This window comes from Theropithecus gelada, chromosome 11, assembly GCF_003255815.1.
Source record: "Theropithecus gelada isolate Dixy chromosome 11, Tgel_1.0, whole genome shotgun sequence".
NCBI classification, from domain to species: domain Eukaryota; kingdom Metazoa; phylum Chordata; class Mammalia; order Primates; family Cercopithecidae; genus Theropithecus; species Theropithecus gelada.
Window position 1 is genome coordinate 53307901 of NC_037679.1, and position 17484 is coordinate 53325384.

The 17484-nt window shown below is 43.3% G+C and overlaps 1 protein-coding gene across 1 annotated transcript in view; it reads left to right on the top strand.

Annotated features, from left to right (window-relative positions):
* The window catches only part of CRADD (CASP2 and RIPK1 domain containing adaptor with death domain), a 386414-nt gene extending 378346 nt beyond the window's left edge, over nt 1-8068 (top strand). The window contains exons 3-4 of the transcript XR_003121916.1: nt 6942-7073; nt 7837-8068. The gene's annotated coding sequence lies outside the window, so the exon portion shown is untranslated. The remainder of the gene's footprint in view (nt 1-6941; nt 7074-7836) is intronic.
* Nucleotides 8069-17484: the final 9416 nt, after the last annotated feature.

Sequence of the window (17484 nt, forward strand, 5' to 3'; positions counted from 1 at the left end):
CTAATACATTGTTGGTTTTGAGCTACTAAGTTTTAGGGTCATTTGTTATACAGCAACAGAAAATTGAAAACTGCCTTAATGAAGCTTACAATTTAGTGGCCTTAATCAACAACAAACATATAGATGTATAATTATATAATTTGATACATATTAAGAACAGAATTGTTCCTTCATTGCATTTATTAAACACCCACTAGGTAAAATTTTCCATGGTAGTGTCAGACAAGGCTATGGTGACAAGATCTTCCCTTTCCAGGCTCTGACTAATTTGTAGTGGTGACTTAGCAAACCACTGACCCTTTCTGGACCTTGGCTTCTCCATCTGTAAAACAGACATGGCAGCAAACAGCCTCTCTGCCTCACAGGCTCTCATGAAAATTAAGTTGGACAAGAAACAAAAGTGCTATCAATGCTGAAAAGTCCTCTGCAAGCTACATCATAACCGAATAAATAGTCCCTTGTGCCAAAAATGCAAAACTGTTTCACAATTTATTGCTTAAATGGAAACATATGGCTAAGGAAACTTGAAAGAGGCAGCAACCTTTCCGACCAAAGCAATTTCATCTAATAGCTGGTCTCTGGAGTCTCCCCTTCAGCTCTGATTTGTCCATTGCTGAGAATTTCACTTTAAAATATGTCAGCCTTGCACTTTTTTTTTTTTTTTTTTTTTTTTGCACTTCTGCTTTCTTTATATTTTTGACAAGGTTAGAAAAGGAAAACCTTATACATGATAAATATCCATTGTTGGGCATTCCAGCTAACATATAGGAATTGTGTCCATAAATTTATTCACCAATGTCTTTTAATTGTAGAGCAAACTGGAGGGAACCAGAATTACATAGGAATCTTAGAAGCAACCTCAGCAGGCTACAGTTAGTGTACAATGAATGAGATTCCCACCTGGCTTACAAGACAGTGAACCCAGAAGCCAAATCCAACCATATTTGCACCTGTTTAAAAACTTGTTAATGACTTACAGTGCCCTCTGTATACAGACCAAGCTCCTTGGCATAGCACTGAGGTCCGTTCCAGTCTGACCGTTCCTTACCTCTCCATTCCTGCTGCTCACCACTCACTTTCTCGGGCTTCTAGTGTTAATGCAACTGTCTCATCTCTGGTCTTTGCGTATGCTAATCTCCCACCTAGTACACTTTCCCACATCCATCCTTGCCTAGCTAACTCCTTTGTCCTTCATATCTGACTTTAGATGCCCTCTCTGAGAAATCTTCCCTAAACCCCCAAGACTGGATTTCATGTTTCTTGTCTTTTACCCCTTAGCACTAAGGTGGTCTTACCTCTAAGGTGTCAGATGATAATTTCCAAAAAGGTAAAGGTGTGACTCTCATGCAAATACATCAAAGTCTATGCCAAAGATTTATTTAACTCATTAATGAGAGAACCAGCAGGATGGTAAAGGTGGATCGAAGGAACCTATGAGAAGCTGAGTATATACAGAATAGTCAATGAAAGCAAGGATGCTGAAGTAAGATTGCTGACCTAGGTACAAAACTGAATAACGTCATAGAAGCAACACAATTATAACCCTTTGGAACTGTTTATTCCAATAGATAGAAATAATTTACATCTCTGCCAGACAAAAATCATTTGCAACTTATCAATTTCCTACAAATTAAGATCTAACTTTTCAGGACCTAGACCATAAGAAGTTGTGATAGTGAGCCAAATCAAGGATTTCAGATGACCCTTGGGCTGGCCCATTAGACAAGGTTTTAGAATGACACTGAAGGACATACAGACATCTTGCTGGGTAATTTTTAACGCACATGTGTGTGTGTGTGCATGTTTACCAGTGACATCAATACTACTTTGTAACTACCTGTTAAGTTGTCTGAAATTCCCAGTAAACTGAAAGCATCTAGGGACAACAATTGTGTTTTGTTTACTGTTGTAGCCTCTGACCCTAGTTTAGTGCCTAAGATATAGTAGGCACTCAGACAGTTATTACTGAATGAGTTAAAAGACCTTTCTCTTTCAGCATTGAGGTCCCCTCTCCAAGAGGCCTACCAGTTTCCCACAGATCCAGATTATGAATGATGAGGATTCTAGGCATTGATTCCAGCCCAGTCTTTCCCCAACTCCAGCCAAGTGTCCCCTGTGACCCGCATCCCCTCAGTCCTTTCTCTTGCTTTGTTCTGCTGCACAAGCCCTAATAGTCACCTGGATGATCAGGCACAGAAGGCAACAAAAAAGAAGCATTTCTCTGTGCAAGAAGCAGGGTCTCGCCTTTCAAGGCCTACTGCCTAGCCCCAGTCCCAGCAGATCAGCTAGAACTGAGGCCTGATGCCTTGTGCTGCCTCTGGGAGCACAAGGGCTCCTTCTGTTCCTGGATTCAACTCCTCAGGGACAGCTACTGGGGCTCCAGGCACGTTGCTCATCATTCTAATTGGCTTACAGGGCAGCCAGATTTTCTCACAGATAATGAGCCTGTATAATTTACATCAAGACTAAATTATGCACTTAACAACGTGTTGTTCAGCAGGGATAAACTGCCTGGTTTGTGAATTGCTTTCCTTCCCACAGGAGGGAGGTACAACAGAAGGAGTGGAGACAGGGTGCACTCTACACACCTTCTAGTTATGAGGGGTCTGGAAAGGTCTGGAAAAAAAGGAATTGAAATAGCGTGGGTGAGAGTGACATTACCCACTTTGTATGTTGCCATTGTCAATCCTGTGAGGGTCTTGGAAAGAGCTCAGAAAGAAACAGGGAGTTGTTTGGGTTCAGACAAAAACCACAGAGAAGAGTTTCAGACTTCTTGGCTAAGCCTTAGGCTCCACTCACCCCAGGGGTGTTGGTAGAAAGTGGATTAGGACTGTGTGAAGAGGCAGCAGAGAAAGATCAGAAACCACCAACAAAGGCTTTGCATGCTCTTAGAAGCAGGGCGGGTCACTGGAAAAGCTGGGAAGTGCATGCAGTTTGCCTTTAGAGCTCCAAGTTTGCTCTTTCTGGGCCTCCTCCTTACTCTAGTGAACCTCTTTCATGGCAAGTGCTCCCTCCAGTTCTGCCTACCCCACTGCCCCCCACCCCAACCCTGGGGTTCGCCATTTACCCTTTTATTGTGAATTTGAAAGCTGTGTATTTTTTCTCTCTCTCTTCCAGAGACATCCACACTGAAGTTTTTCTCTCTGAGAAGGAAAATAATGTGACCAAATAATTTATCATCCATCCAAGAATATTTTTGAGTACTCTTAAAAATTACACCAGAACCACAGGAATAAACCACAGCTGCTCTGGAAGGGTCCTGGGCAAACTGGACCTAAGAGCACCCCAGAAATGAAAGGCTTTGTTTCTTTTTTAAAAATTGTAGACATCACTAAACAGGTGAAAAGGGCTCTCTGATTCTTTCCAAAGGGGAGAGTAATGAGAAAGGATGAAAAGAAGCAGAGATGTATCAGTTAGGATGCTTCCAATTGCACAAAACTGAGTAGCCAGAGATAATGGGCTTAAATTAAAGGGATTTCTTTGTTTCACATAACAGTGGTCCAGTGACAGATGGATCAATGGCTCAACCATATCAGGTGTATTAGTCCATTCTCATTCTGCTAATAAAGACATACTCAACACTAGGTAATTTATAAAGGAAAAAAAGAGGTTTAATGGACTCACAGTTCCACTTGGGTGGGGAGGTCTCACAATCATGATGGAAGGCGAAGGAGGAGCAAGGACATGTCTTACATGGCAGCAGGCAAGAGAGTGTGTGCAGGAGAGCTTCCCTTTATAAAACCACCAGATCTCGTGAGACTTATTCACTATCATGAGAACAGCATGAGAAAGACCTGCTCCCATGATTCAATTACCTCCCACTGGGTCTCTCTCACCACACGTAGGGATTGTTAAAATTGGAGATAAGATTTGGGTTAGGACACAGCCAAACCATATCATCAGAGCTTCTCAGAGACTCTCCCTCACTATTGCAAGATGGTTGCTAAGGCTCCATACATAATGTCTTGACAAATGCACTTACAAAATGCTAGGAAGGAGGAGTCGCGACTTTTCCTCTTATCTATTTCCCTTATCACATAGAATATATCTTGCCCAGGCTGGGCGCAGTGGCTCACACCTGTAACCCCAGCACTTTGGGAGTCTGAGGCAGGTGGATCACGAGGTAAGGAGTTTGAGACCAGTCTGGCCAAGATGGTGAAACGCCGTCTTTACTGAAAATAAAAAAATTAGCTGGGCATGGTAGCGGATACCTGTAATCCCAGTAACTCAGGAGGCTGAGGCAGGAGAATCGCTTGAACCTGGGAGGTGGAAGTTGTAGAGAGCTGAGATCACACCACAGCAGTCGAGTCTGGGCGACAGAGTGAGACTCCATCTCAAAAAAAAAAAAAAAAAAAAAAACGGAAAAAGAATATATCTCGCCCAGAAGCTCTCCAGCAGAGCGCTCCTCTGGTTTAAATGGCCAATATTGGGTCTCATGGCTATTGTCATAGCTGTAAGGGAGGTTGTGGAAGTGAGAATCTGCGTTTTCCGCCTCTATTGGCAATGAACTCTGCTCGCCTGAGAATGGGTAAGAAAATGGCTACTTGGTGGGCAACCAACAGCGTCCTCCAGAAATAACCTCCCCCTAGGCCTTGTACTAAATCCCATGAGTCCTGCCTAGAATATAACCTTCAACTGGGCTCCCAGTGAGAGACACAGAAAGTTTCAAGCAGACAGTCTTCTATAAGTTAATATCCCCAGTGAGACCCTGAGAAGTTAACTATGGATCCACTCAAATGTCCCCACTGATTGCCATGGTCTTTTCAGAAATGCTTGGTCTTCATTCTCGTTCTCTGCTGCCCTTGGTTTCTAAGCCTTTATCTGGGAGTTGTTGTCCTCCTGAACCTGACAAGAAGTCAGGGATCTCTAAGTGGGGACTGGAATGTGCCAGAGGGGGTTGGGGACAGGTGAGTGCTGTTTACCAGAAACACTTGGGCCTCCAAAGGGTACACTTGGATGGAGCCTTGAAGTCTGACAAGGAATTTCAATCTGACCAGATTTAAAACAGGTTTTAATAGACAACACTTTCTGCAAAGGCCAATGAGGAAAACAAATCATCTTGGAAAAGTATTGGCTGAATCAAGAGATGAGACCCAAGTCCTGTGCCTGTCCTCCTCCTTCCTCCCAGGGAGCTAACTCCGAGCCAGATTTGGAGCTAAATTCATTTAACCTTCTCCTCATCTCCATGAAAGGGGTACATTGTTATCATCACTTAGCAGAAGGCAAAACTGAGTTTTAGCAAATTTCAATAACTTGCCCAAGGTAACTGTTTCCCAACTCTTAAGGTGAATAAAGGGCATGGTACAGGTCTAGCAAGTTATTAGCAATTTGATTAGCAAGTTTATTATTCATAATTATTATTAATGCTATTGCTCCTTATAGGAGTTGTGATTTTCTGTGTGATTTCCTCTTTCCTCTGTTCACTCTTCCCATTGGTCACTAGTCATCAGTGATACAGGCCTTATTTCCATTTCCCCACTGTCTCAAACCCTGTTCTGCCTCAGGAGCTTTGTACTTATGTCCTCTGCCTGAAATGTTCTTTACCTAGCTCCTTCCTTTCTCCAAGCCTTAACTCAAAAAGCTTTCCATAACCACCCTAAAGTACCCTCCTTATTTTCCCTAACAGCACTCTGACTATTTCTTTTGTTGGGTTTATCATTGATACTGTCTTCTTATTTGCTTGTTCATCTCTTTCCAACCCTGCCAAGGCCTCTCTGAGGTCAGAGTCTTTATCATCAATTATCACCTTTGCTTATAACAATGCCCAACACATAATAGGTGCTCGGTAAATTTGCTGAATACCCTTGGCCAGGGCGGTAGCTCACTCCTGCAATCCCAGCACTTTGGGAAGCTGAGGCAGGAGGATCACTTGAATCCAGGACTAGCCTGGGAAACACAGCAAGACCCTGTCTCTACAAAAAAAAAAAAAAAATTAAGCTGCAACCCAAATCCAAGTTTGAGTAACTCAAAAGCCTGTAGCTGTGATCACCTAACTAGGAGTTTCTTGGAACACAAATTAGAAAGCAGTGATCTAATCTAATCCTCTCATTTTAAAGATATGAAAATAAGGCCAAAAGGGTTCCCCACCTCCCGCCGCTAAGATTATAAAGTAAATTAGTAGCTGACTTAAAAAAGAAAAAACAACATTGGCATTGGAAACTGAAGACTCCATTTTACAAGTCAAACAAACTTTGAAAAGCCATTTAACATATCTAGCCTCAGTTTTCTCATTTGTAAAATATTGATAAGGCAGCCTACCTCACAGAGCAATTTTGAGGCTTGCATGAAATCAGGTAGGCAAAAGAGGCCGGCACAGTGCCCAGCCCACAATCAGCACTCAGGAAAGGGCAGCTTCACTTGAATCCCAGGCTAGTGTTCTTCATTTCTACCGTGTTCTCACAGTGAGCGATTCCCTTCACAACATGATACATTACTCTCGACAGATCACTTTTGCACAGGCATGTTTCTGCATTCAGTTTCTTATGGCAGGACTATGGGAAACTCATCAAACAATAAATGTCTCAGTTCATTTATGCTGCTATAACACAATATCTAAGACTGGGTAATTTACAAAGAACAGAGATTTATTTTCTCACAGTCGTGGAGACTGGGAAGTCCAAGATCAAGGCACTGACACATTCAGTGTCTGCTAAGGGCTACTCTCTGCTTTCACATGGTGCCTTATTGCTGTGTCCTCATGAGAGAGAAGGCAGAAGGACAAAAGGGATCTAGTTAGTTCCCTTAAACCCTTTTATAAGGGTACTCATCCCATTCATAACCGGCAGCGCCTTCATGACTTAATCATCTCCTAAAGGCCCTACCTCTTAATGTTATCACATTGGCAGTTAAGTTTCAACATACGAATTTGTGAGGGGAGGGGGTAGGGAACACATTCAGACCATGGCAGGTCCTAACAATTTATTTGTGAATTCCTGGTTCAGAGCTCTGTGTGCAGCCCACTATATCAAGTCCTAGGCCAGCCAACGAAAGCTGCGTTGAACCTATCCTGCAGTAGAAACACTTGTGGAGAAGCCTGGAGAAACAGAGGCCTGCAGTACCCAGTAACTAACCAGGTAGAAAAGCAGCCATCTAGTGTGTCAGGACTGGGGCAGGTGGGGTGACAGAGAGTTGTGAAGGGAAAGTGGAAGTGGAGGCGGGTGACTACACCTTCAGCTGACCTGAAGTCAGCCAATGTGACTTCAGCTGCTGTGATGAAATCCAGCTGGTTTCCCAGGCTGTAATACCTTTTGCTTTCCACAATAGGAATGGCCAGTAACTGCCAGCCCGTGGTGGAAAGACGCAACTGGAAATTGCAAACTCTCCTCTGCTGTCTTAACAGGCAATAGGATATTGGGGTTGCCACTGCAGGTTCTAGAGTCACAAAAACACAGATTCAAATTCTGCCTCTGCCCCTTACCAGCTGTGCTACATTGAACATATAACGTGAATTTCTCCCTGCCTTGGTTTCCTCCTCTATGAGATGGGAATAACAGCATAGCACTGAGTTACTGAGTTTCAAAAGGAATAATACATGGGATGCTCCCTGCATAGTTTTTGGTATAAACCTTGCTTCAATGAGATTAGCAACTGATATCAATTTATACAGTTCTAAATAGAGACATTTTTCAAAGTAGAAGACCGAGAGATAGGGATACACAAAGGCACACAAAGGCGGGTAATTTTGCTTTCTCTGCTTGTCTTTTTGTACTTTGCAAGCAAGAGGGCAGGCAAGATTCGGCTTGTGCTCAGCCTTTATGGCCACCTCATTTCAAAACAACCTCAGGCTACAGAGATGGAACCTGCAGCTTTCTCAGAAACCGAACTTTTCCATTTCAGGCTGCACGAATGGAGCATGAGAACACCCTACAGCCTGTTATTTGCTGCATGTTTCTACGGGTGCCAGCAAAACACAACTTCTAGTAATGGGATCAGTAACCCGAGTGAGGGGACTCAAAAGGCAAGTCTGAATTTATCTCCATCTGTCATGTTCCAGTGAACAATGAAAGCACAGTAAAGGGAAACGCTGCTTCTTACATGTTTGTGCCAGTCCTTCCCTGCTAGGCACTATTATTAGCAGCAGTGTTAATAAATGCCTCTGACTTGCAGTAAAGGTTCAGAATGCTGGAGAGTTACAGGGCATGCCAAACACATAAACTGCCTGCCCCCAGGACTGATGGGCACAAAGGCTATAAGATGAAGTCCAAATGGCAGAAACATTCTGACCAGGGAGGAGTGATTGCAGGTGAGGTAGGGAGATTTTTTTTGCCAGGGCAGTGCTGGAAATGAAAGAGACAAGGCTTCATGCCTACTATTTGGCTGCTCCTCCTATTCTATTCTTGGGAAATCATTGGAGAGATGAGAGAAAACAAGTGACAGTCCACTTTGAATGTCACCTCTACCATCCTGGAGCCTTGGGGGAAAGCTAAAGATGTGTCCAGCCTTATGGCTAAATAAGGTTAGGCTGGAACAGAGACTGCTCATTGTTCCCCAGAGGCTATATTCTAAATTTTAGAGACACAGCTCTGAGTTAGCAGGGAACTCTTAGACATGGGACTCCTCAAGGGCGAGCTAGAGACACCCACCCGGGACTCCTTGGCAGTAGGTGTGGTCACAGGACTGGGCTCTGGCCAGCGCATTGAGAACAGAATTGATGAGCACAACTTCCAAATCACAGTGTTTTTGGTTGTTGTTGTTGTTGTTGTTTTAACACAGAAATACCAAGCCTTCCACTCTTACTTTTCCCCTCCCACTGGCTGGAAAATTGGAACAACTGAAGGAGCTACCTCAGGCCCAGAAAAAAAAAAAAAAAAAAAAAAAAAGCCACGTTCTGAAAGTTGCACATCTATCCAACCAGCAACCAGCCACACCAGCTCTAAACCTCTCACATTCCTCTGCCCCATTGCATGGCATAAAAGCAAGCTTCTCTCTTACTTAAGCCACTTTGTTTTGGAGTCCCTTTCTTATAGTAGCTTATCTGATACCACATTCACAGATGTGGCTTTGAACTTGAGTAAGAGAGCAGTATCCTGTGCTTGTAAAAGGTTAAAAGTTTATCCACATTACCTTCCTCTTATTCTTCTCTCCCTGCCTCACCTGCTGGGCTCTAGCTGGACTGGTCACTTTTCTGTTCTTGAACTCCTTCACTTCTTCCCCACCTCAGAGTCCTTTGCCTTGTCACTGTCTGTCTTGTCACTCTTCCCTTGGTTGATTCCTCACCCTCAGGTCTTAGTTTACAAGTCACATTCTCAGAGAGACCTTTTTTGACCACCCTATATATATTCATTTTCTATGGTACATAACCAGAGACTGTAAACTTAGCAGCTGAAACACCACAAATTTTTTTTTTTTTTTTTGAGACCGAGTCTCACCCCGTCACCCAGGCTAAAATGCAATGGTGCAATCTCAGCTCACTGCAACCTCTGCCTCCTGGGTTCAAGCGATTCTCCTGCCTCAACCTCCTGAGTAACTGGGATTACAGGCTCACACCACCATGCTCAGCTAATTTTTTGTACCTTTAGTAGAGACGGCGTTTCACCACGTTGGCCAGGCTGGTCTTGAACTCCTGACCTCGTGATCTGCCCTCCTAGGCCTCCCAAAGTGTTGGGATTATAGGTGTGAGCCACTGTGCCTGGCCAACACCACAGATTTATTACCTTACAATTTCTGCAGTTAGAAGTATATGTCACATGTTATCTGGGTCTTCTTCTAGGATCTCAACTGGTTGTATCATCATCTGGAGGCTCAGTGGGGAAGGGATCCACTTCCAAGTTTCCTTGGGTGTTGGTGGAATCCATTTCCTTCTGGTTGTGTGACTAAGGTTCCTGTTCCTTGCCGGCTGTCAGCTCCTGGAGGCCATGCTTGGCTTTTTGCCACACAGCTCCCTTCAAAGGCAACTCACAACAATATGGCACCAATCCAATAAGACAGACTCTTATATAATGTAACCTAATCAAGGGTGACTATCCCATCATATTCATAGGCCCTGCCCACATTCAAGGCGAAGGGATTCTACAGGGCAGGAAGTGGGTGGAGGGAACCAGCTCTTGGCGGCTGTCTTAGAATTCAGCCTAGCACATGGGCAAAGACTTCATGACTAAAATACCAAAAGCAATGGCAACAAAAGCCAAAATAGACAAATGGGATCTAATTAAACTAAAGAGCTTCTGCCTAGCAAAAGAAACTATCATCAGAGTGCACAGGCAACCTACAGAATGGGAAAAAATCTTTGCAATCTACCCATCTGTCAAAGGGCTAATATCCAGAATTTACAAAGAACTCAAACACATTTACAAGAAAAAAACAACCCCATCAAAAAGTGGGCAAAGGATATGAACAGACACTTCTCAAAAGAAGACATTTGTGCAGCCAACAGACACAAGAAAAAATGTTCATCCTCACTGGTCATCAGAGAGATGCAAATCAAAACCACAAGGAGATACCATCTCATGCCAGTTAGAATGGTGATCATTAAAAAGTCAGGAAACAACAGGTGCTGGAGAGGATGTGGAGAAATAGGAACACTTTTACACTGTTGGAGGGAGTTTAAATTAGTTCCACCATTGTGGAAGACAGTGTGGTGATTCCTCAAGGATCTAGAACTAGAAATACCATTTGACCCAGCAATACAATTACTGGGCATATACCCAAAGGATTATAAATCATGCTACTATAAAGACACCTGCACACGTATGTTTATTACAGCACTATTCACAATAGCAAAGACTTGGAACCAACCCAAATGTTCATCAATGATAGACTGGATTAAGAAAATGTGGCACATATATACCATGGAATACTATGCAGCCATAAAAAAGGATGAGTTCATGTCCTTTGCAGGGACATGGATGAAGCTGGAAACCATCAATCTAAGCAAACTATCACAAGGACAGAAAACCAAACACTGCATGTTCTCACTCGTAGGTGGGAGCTGAATAACGTGAACACATGGACACAGGGCGGGGAACATCACACACTGGGCACTGTAGGGGAATGGGGGGCTGAGGGAGGAATAGCATTAAGATAAATACCTCATGTAAATGATGAGTTGATGAGTGCAGCAAACCAACATGGCCCATGTATACCTATGTAACAAACCTGCACATTGTGCACATGTACCCTAGAACTTAAAGTATAATTAAAAAAAAAAAAAAAAGAAAGAAAAAGAAAAAGAAAAAAAAAAGAATTCAGCCTAGCACCCAACGGACACAGGCCTGCCCTCCATGTTGGTCCTTGTTCCTACTTCTTGTTTAATCTCATTACTACACTTATCAGTTTCAATTATACCTTTTTTGGTTTATTTGCTGTATGTCTGTTTTTCCCACTGGATTGTAAGCCTCATGTCTTTATATTCAGGTCCCAGTATTAAGACTGGTGCAAAGTAAACACTTAATAAATATCTGTTGAATGAACAAATGAATGAATGAACCCTGTAACATGGCAAGGAAGACATTAGCTCCACTGCAGAAATGAGGAAATGACTTTTGGAGAGTTAACCAGCCTGCCCAGGGTTCACTAGCTAGAATCCAGGCCAAGAGTCTTCAAGCTTGTGGGGCCCAGTAATCTGTGAAAAGCTTCATTCTCCCGTAGGCAGTAGAGCTCCTGAAGCAATACCTGAGGGCTGCCAAGATTGTTCATAATAACAGGGCAAGATTGTGTGTGTGGCATGTCTGAAATCTAGGGGTGCCAAGATTCCAGGCACTACCCTTGGTCACATGCCCCACCGTCACATGCCCCACCCCATGCAGACTCCTAAATCCAACTGGCCATTTGACATTTCCACCTGGATGCCTAAAAGGTTTCTGCAACTTAATATGTCCAACGTCAGGCTTCTGATTCCCTGCACCTCCCCTCCCTCACAGCCACCTGCCCCCTGCCTTCTCCACTGAGCAAAAATGCCCTCATCCTCCCAGCTGCTCACACCAATATACAGTCTTTACCTCTCCACTCCATCTCCAATCTGATCCTTGTGGTCATCCTTGGTGACTCTCCCTTTCATCCCTCACATCCAATTCATCATTCGATAGTGGCCACTTCTCACCTCCCCCAGCACCCATCTTGTTGTCTTGCCCCTTCAATTTATTCTTTTCACAGTAGCTAAATAGGAGTTTTTAAAGCATTAACTTAGTCCTCTATTCAAAACCCTCCAGAATCCCCCTTCTCATTTGGAGGAAAATCTAGTTTTGCAAAGCCTATATTCACTTAGGCACTCTAGTCCCCACCTGTCCACCCTGAGCCTGCCCTGGCTCTCTCTATGGCAGCCTTGCTGGTCTCCTTGTGGTGGTGGTGTTGTTGTTGTTGTTGTTGTTTTTGACAGGGTCTCCCTCTGTCAGCTAGATAGGAGTACAGTGGTGTGATCATGGCTCACTGCAACCTCTGCCTCCTGGACTCAAGCGACCCTCCTTATCTCAGCCTTCTGAGTAGCAGGGACTACAGGTGTGTACCACCATGCCTGGCTAATTTTAAAAAACAATGGTTTTTTTTTTTGTAGATATGGGGTTTTGCTATGTTGCCCAGGCTCGTCTTGACCTCCTGGGCTCAAGTGATACTCCTGCCTTGGCCCTTGAAAAGTGCTGGGATTGCAGGTGTGAGCCTCTGCACCTGGCCTTCTTGTGGTTCCTTGAACACAACAAGCATGCTCTCCCCTCTGGGACACTCGATGTTTTCCTGCCTGCCTGAAACACCCTTTCCCTCACTATCTGCTTGATCTGCACCTTCGCTTCTTCCAGTCCTGTGAAATGTCACATTACCAGTGATCCCTAACCTGCCCTTTCTCCCCTCAGCCTGCCTTCTTGTTCTCCAGCGCATTTATCACCATCCTTTTAAAAATAAATTGTTTGTAATTCTGTTTGTTTGCTTATTGTCTGCATGCCCTGTATTGGTTTGCTGGGGCTGCCATAACAAAGTACCATAGACTGTGTGGCCCAAATAACAGAATTTTATTATCTCACAGTGCTGGAGGCTAGAGGTCCAAAATTAATACATCAATAGGGTTGGTTTCTTCCGAGGGCTGTGAAGGAAGGGTCTGTTCCAGGCCTCTCTCCCTGGTTTGCATGTGTCCATATTCTCCTTGTGTCTCTTCGGATCATCTTTTTTCTGTGTCTGTGTCCAAATTTCCCTGGTGTATAAGGATACCAGTCTTACTGGATTAGAGCCTACCCTAATGAACTCATTTTTATTTAATTACTTCTAAAGACCCTGTCTTCAAATAAGGTCACCTTCTGAGATACTGGGGGTTAGGACTTCAACATATAAATTTTGTGAGGACACAGTTCAACCCACAACATTCTCCCAGAAAGAACATGAACATCATTCATCTGGTACAAAGAAAGCACTCGTTAATCTTTCTTGAATGAATGGATGTCCAAATATTCACCACTTTTATGATCATCAACATTATTATCATTATCAACCAAAAAGCTTTAATTGGCCTTTCTATACTTCCATAGGATACTGATGATTGCTGTTAATCATGGTATCCTGAAAATCTGTAAAGATTCCCAGACGTCATTTGACTAATTGGATAAAGATTACACAAAGGCTATAAGCTCAGTATACTTTTAATGTTGAGTCTATTTTGTTGTATTCTACCAAAATAAAATTTGGTCATTCATAGGATTTTATATTACTGCCAAATAGCTAGAATATTTGTTTTTACTCTAGTCTAAAAGAACTTGAGGGTTTAAGTAACATACCAAAAACAGCATTTCAATAAAATGAGAATAAAAACAGATAAACCTGGATTAAGCAAAGAAAAGCAAATGTACTAGTCATGGGAGTCACTATAATTGCTCGATTTCAGCACAAACTCATATTAAAAATTGGGGGCAACACAGCAGCTGGTAAAAACAATACCTCAGATGCAGATTTATAGCAGTTCTTCAGGAGACAGAAGATTGTGCCTTGTGTGAAACTCAAAGAAATCTCCACCTCAGGCAGCTATAGGGCACAACTGTCTGACGCATCATTCAATATCTTTCCCACCAGCTTCACTAAGAATTCAGAAGAATTCAGGCTGTTTCTTGCATCCAGCATCATAAAAGTCAGGCAACAACATTAAAACATTAGTGCAGGTAGTTTTTGAGGTCTGTGGTGCAAATTAAGAATAGCACATAGACTATGTAGTCGACTAAATAGATACCACATTCCTTAAATTCTCTCCCACAAATCTCATTGATTTTCAGCTGAGCTCTATGCAAGAAGGGGTTCTAATGGTTAAGGGGGTCCGATTCTGGCTTTTAATCCAGATTCCTCCACCTCTGAGCTGTGTGACTTAAGACTATTATGTATCTATAAAATGGGATGATTATAATGCTTATTTTGTAGGTTTGTGGATTAAAGGAATAAATTACATAATGTATGTGAAGCTTTTAACACAATGTCTGGCACATGATAAGCACTCAGTAGTGTTAGCAGTGATTCCTTGTAGTGTATTCTTAGACCACAGGGGTGTGTATGTGTGTGTTTGTGTGTGTGTGTACAAAACTACATAGGTGAGTGGTAGAGTTCACATTCCACTGTGAAAACCAAGGTGCCCAAATGGTATGCCTATTTAAATGGAAAGCTACACTCTGTTCACATGTTACCATGAAAGAGGGATATAGGGGAATCTGTTCTAGTTTCACTGGAATACCCTGCTCTCTGATAGACAACAGTGTGTTAATAGTATTTATGATTTTCCAAAAGTAATGTTCTCATTATGACTACCAGTTTCATTTCTTGGTATTAATTCATTCCATTAAATGGAAATCAAAAAGACTCTAATTACCCAACTCTAATTAGACCACCAAAAACCTTTGTACGGACAGCCCATCTGTTGTATAATCAAGCATTTGACTGGCCTTTGTCCCTGGCTTCTGGGAGGGAGACTTTCAGTTCCTGGAATTTCCCAGGTAATAGGAGTGTCTGTTATTCACACGTCTCTTGTATCATACCTGAGTGTAAAAGATGAGGTAGCTCAGGGTGAGATATGGTCTCAGAAAGACCAACTATGTGATTAGAAGGTTGGAGCTATGAACCAGCCCAGTTTCTGGAGAGAAGGGGAGGGTTAGAGGTTGAGTTTAATCCCATGGCCCATGATTCACTCAATCATGCCTACATAATGAAACCCCAGTAAAGACTCTGGACACTGTGGCCAGGTGCAGTGGTTCACACCCATAATCCCAGCACTTTGGGAGGCCAACGTGGTCAGATCACGAGGTCAGGAGATCGAGACCATCCTGGCTAACACAGTGAAACCCCATCTCTACTAAAAATACAAAAAATTAGCTGGGCGTGGTGGTGAGTGCCTGTAGTGTCAGCTACTCAGGAAGCTGAGGCAGGAGAATGGCATGAACCTAGGAGGCAGAACTTGCAGTGAGCCGAGATCACGCCACTGCACTCCAGGCTGGGTGATAGAGCAAGACTCTGTCTCAAAAAAAAAAAAAAAATCTGGACACTGGACATCAATGCTCAGTGGAGCTTGCTGGCTAATGAACACATTGATGTGTTGGAGGGTGCCGTCCCCTGGCTCCATGGGGACAGGACATGGAAGCTCTGCAATCAGGGCCCTCCCAGACCTTACTTATGTGTGTCTTCCTTTGGCTGGTCCTGATATGTACCCTAGATAATAAAACTAGAATCATAAACACAGCACTTTTCTGAGCTTTGCAAGTCTTTCTAGCAAATTGCTTAAATCGAGGGTATTGTGGGAAGCCCCAAGATTTGTAGTTCACTGGTCAGTAGTGCAGGCAGCCTTGGTACTGAAGGAGGGGCAGTCTTTTTAGAAACCATGCCCTCAAAACCTGTGGAGTCTGATGTTAACTCCAGGTGATTAGTGTCAGAACTGAATTTCAATACACCTGCTGATGTCAGAATACCCTCTGAATGCTCTTGGGGTCTTCAGAGCCCCTAATCCTGGCTGTGGAATACATAGCTGAGAAAGAGGAGAGGCCTCAGGATGTTTGGGGTCCCCAGAGTCCTATTCAAAGCTGTCAACAATTCCCCTTTCCCCAACCACCACCATCACCACCACCACCAGAAGGATCGCCACTGGCACACGGCAGTCAGCACTCTCAGCATCGCTTCCTGAGCCCGTGTAGCAAGTCCTCTGATTATGGTGAGGCAGAATTCACCAAACCCTGGGCTATCCTTCCATGAGGAGGGAACTTGAGAAAGTTTATAAGGCTGATGAGACAATTTTCATTCAGATTACAGGTTCAAATTAAGCCCTCATTTATGATGATGGAATATTATTAGTAGCTTTTTTGTTTTTAAGAGAGTCTCACTCTGTCACCCAGGCCGGAGCGAAGTGGCATGATCTCGGTTCACTGCAACCTGTGCCTCCCAGGTTCAAGCAGTTCTCCCTGCCTCAGCCTCCTGAGCAGCTGGGATTACAGACATCCATCACCATGCCCAGCTAATTTTTGTATTTTTAGTAGAGATGGGTTTTCACCATATTGGCCAGGCTGGTCTCAAACTCCTTACCTCAAGTGATCTACCCGCCTCAGCCTTCCAAACTGCTGGGATTACAGGTGTGGCCCACCACACCCAGCCTACTAGTATCTTATTTACAGTAAAAAAAAAAAAAAAAAAACCTACAAAATAAATAGTTACGAATTGCTGCAAATTATAGTAGTTATTTCCTTGTTCATCTGTTGCATTCCCAACACATTTTTTCTCTCCCCTTTCTTCTCCTAACAGACTCTGCCTATCTTCTATTGCCCAGTCATAAGAATGGGCATGAGAGTACCTGTCCTTTCAGAGTATTTGTTTTAGTTAGGGTAGGTTAATTGCTATAACAAATCATCCACAAAGCATAAGGGCTCAAACTCAATAAAAGTTTATTTCTTGCTCACATAGAGAGTTCAAAGCTATTAAGGTCGGATTGGGGAGGAAGAGGGCTTTGTTCCACATAGTCATTCATTCAGTGATCAGCTGCCTAGCAGCGCCTTCCGTGCATTTCCATGCTGTCTTTGCACATTAATTTCCAGCTGGTGGAAGGGAAACATGAGGGTGAAAGACCATCTGTTTCATAATCTCCATGAGCCAGAAGTAATACATATGAATTTCATTTGTATTGCTTTGATAAGAACTAGCTAAATGGCCTCATCTAGATGCAAGGGCAGCTGAGAAATGTAGTCCTTGCCTGACTTTCTGCTTCCCAGAAAGACCCCTCTAATGTGGAAAAGACAGTACAAATTTTGGTAGATGGTTAGCCATCAGAGATTGAATAAAGGGCAGAACCATGACATGACCCAAATTGAACTAATTAAAGTACATTTGTGGGACCGATATTTAAAAGATGGGAGAAAAAGAGAACTTTCCTTCCCAGCCAAGTTGCAACACCGGGAGGATGCAAATCTGGACTTCTGTGGCCACATTCTCCACCGTGAGGTGAAGCGTCTACAAAGTGAAGCCAGGGAGTGGCAGAGGGAGAGAGAATGAATGGGAAAGTGAATGAATCCTAATGGCCTCATCTCCCAGTTCTGATCTCGGAGGGTCAGGTTC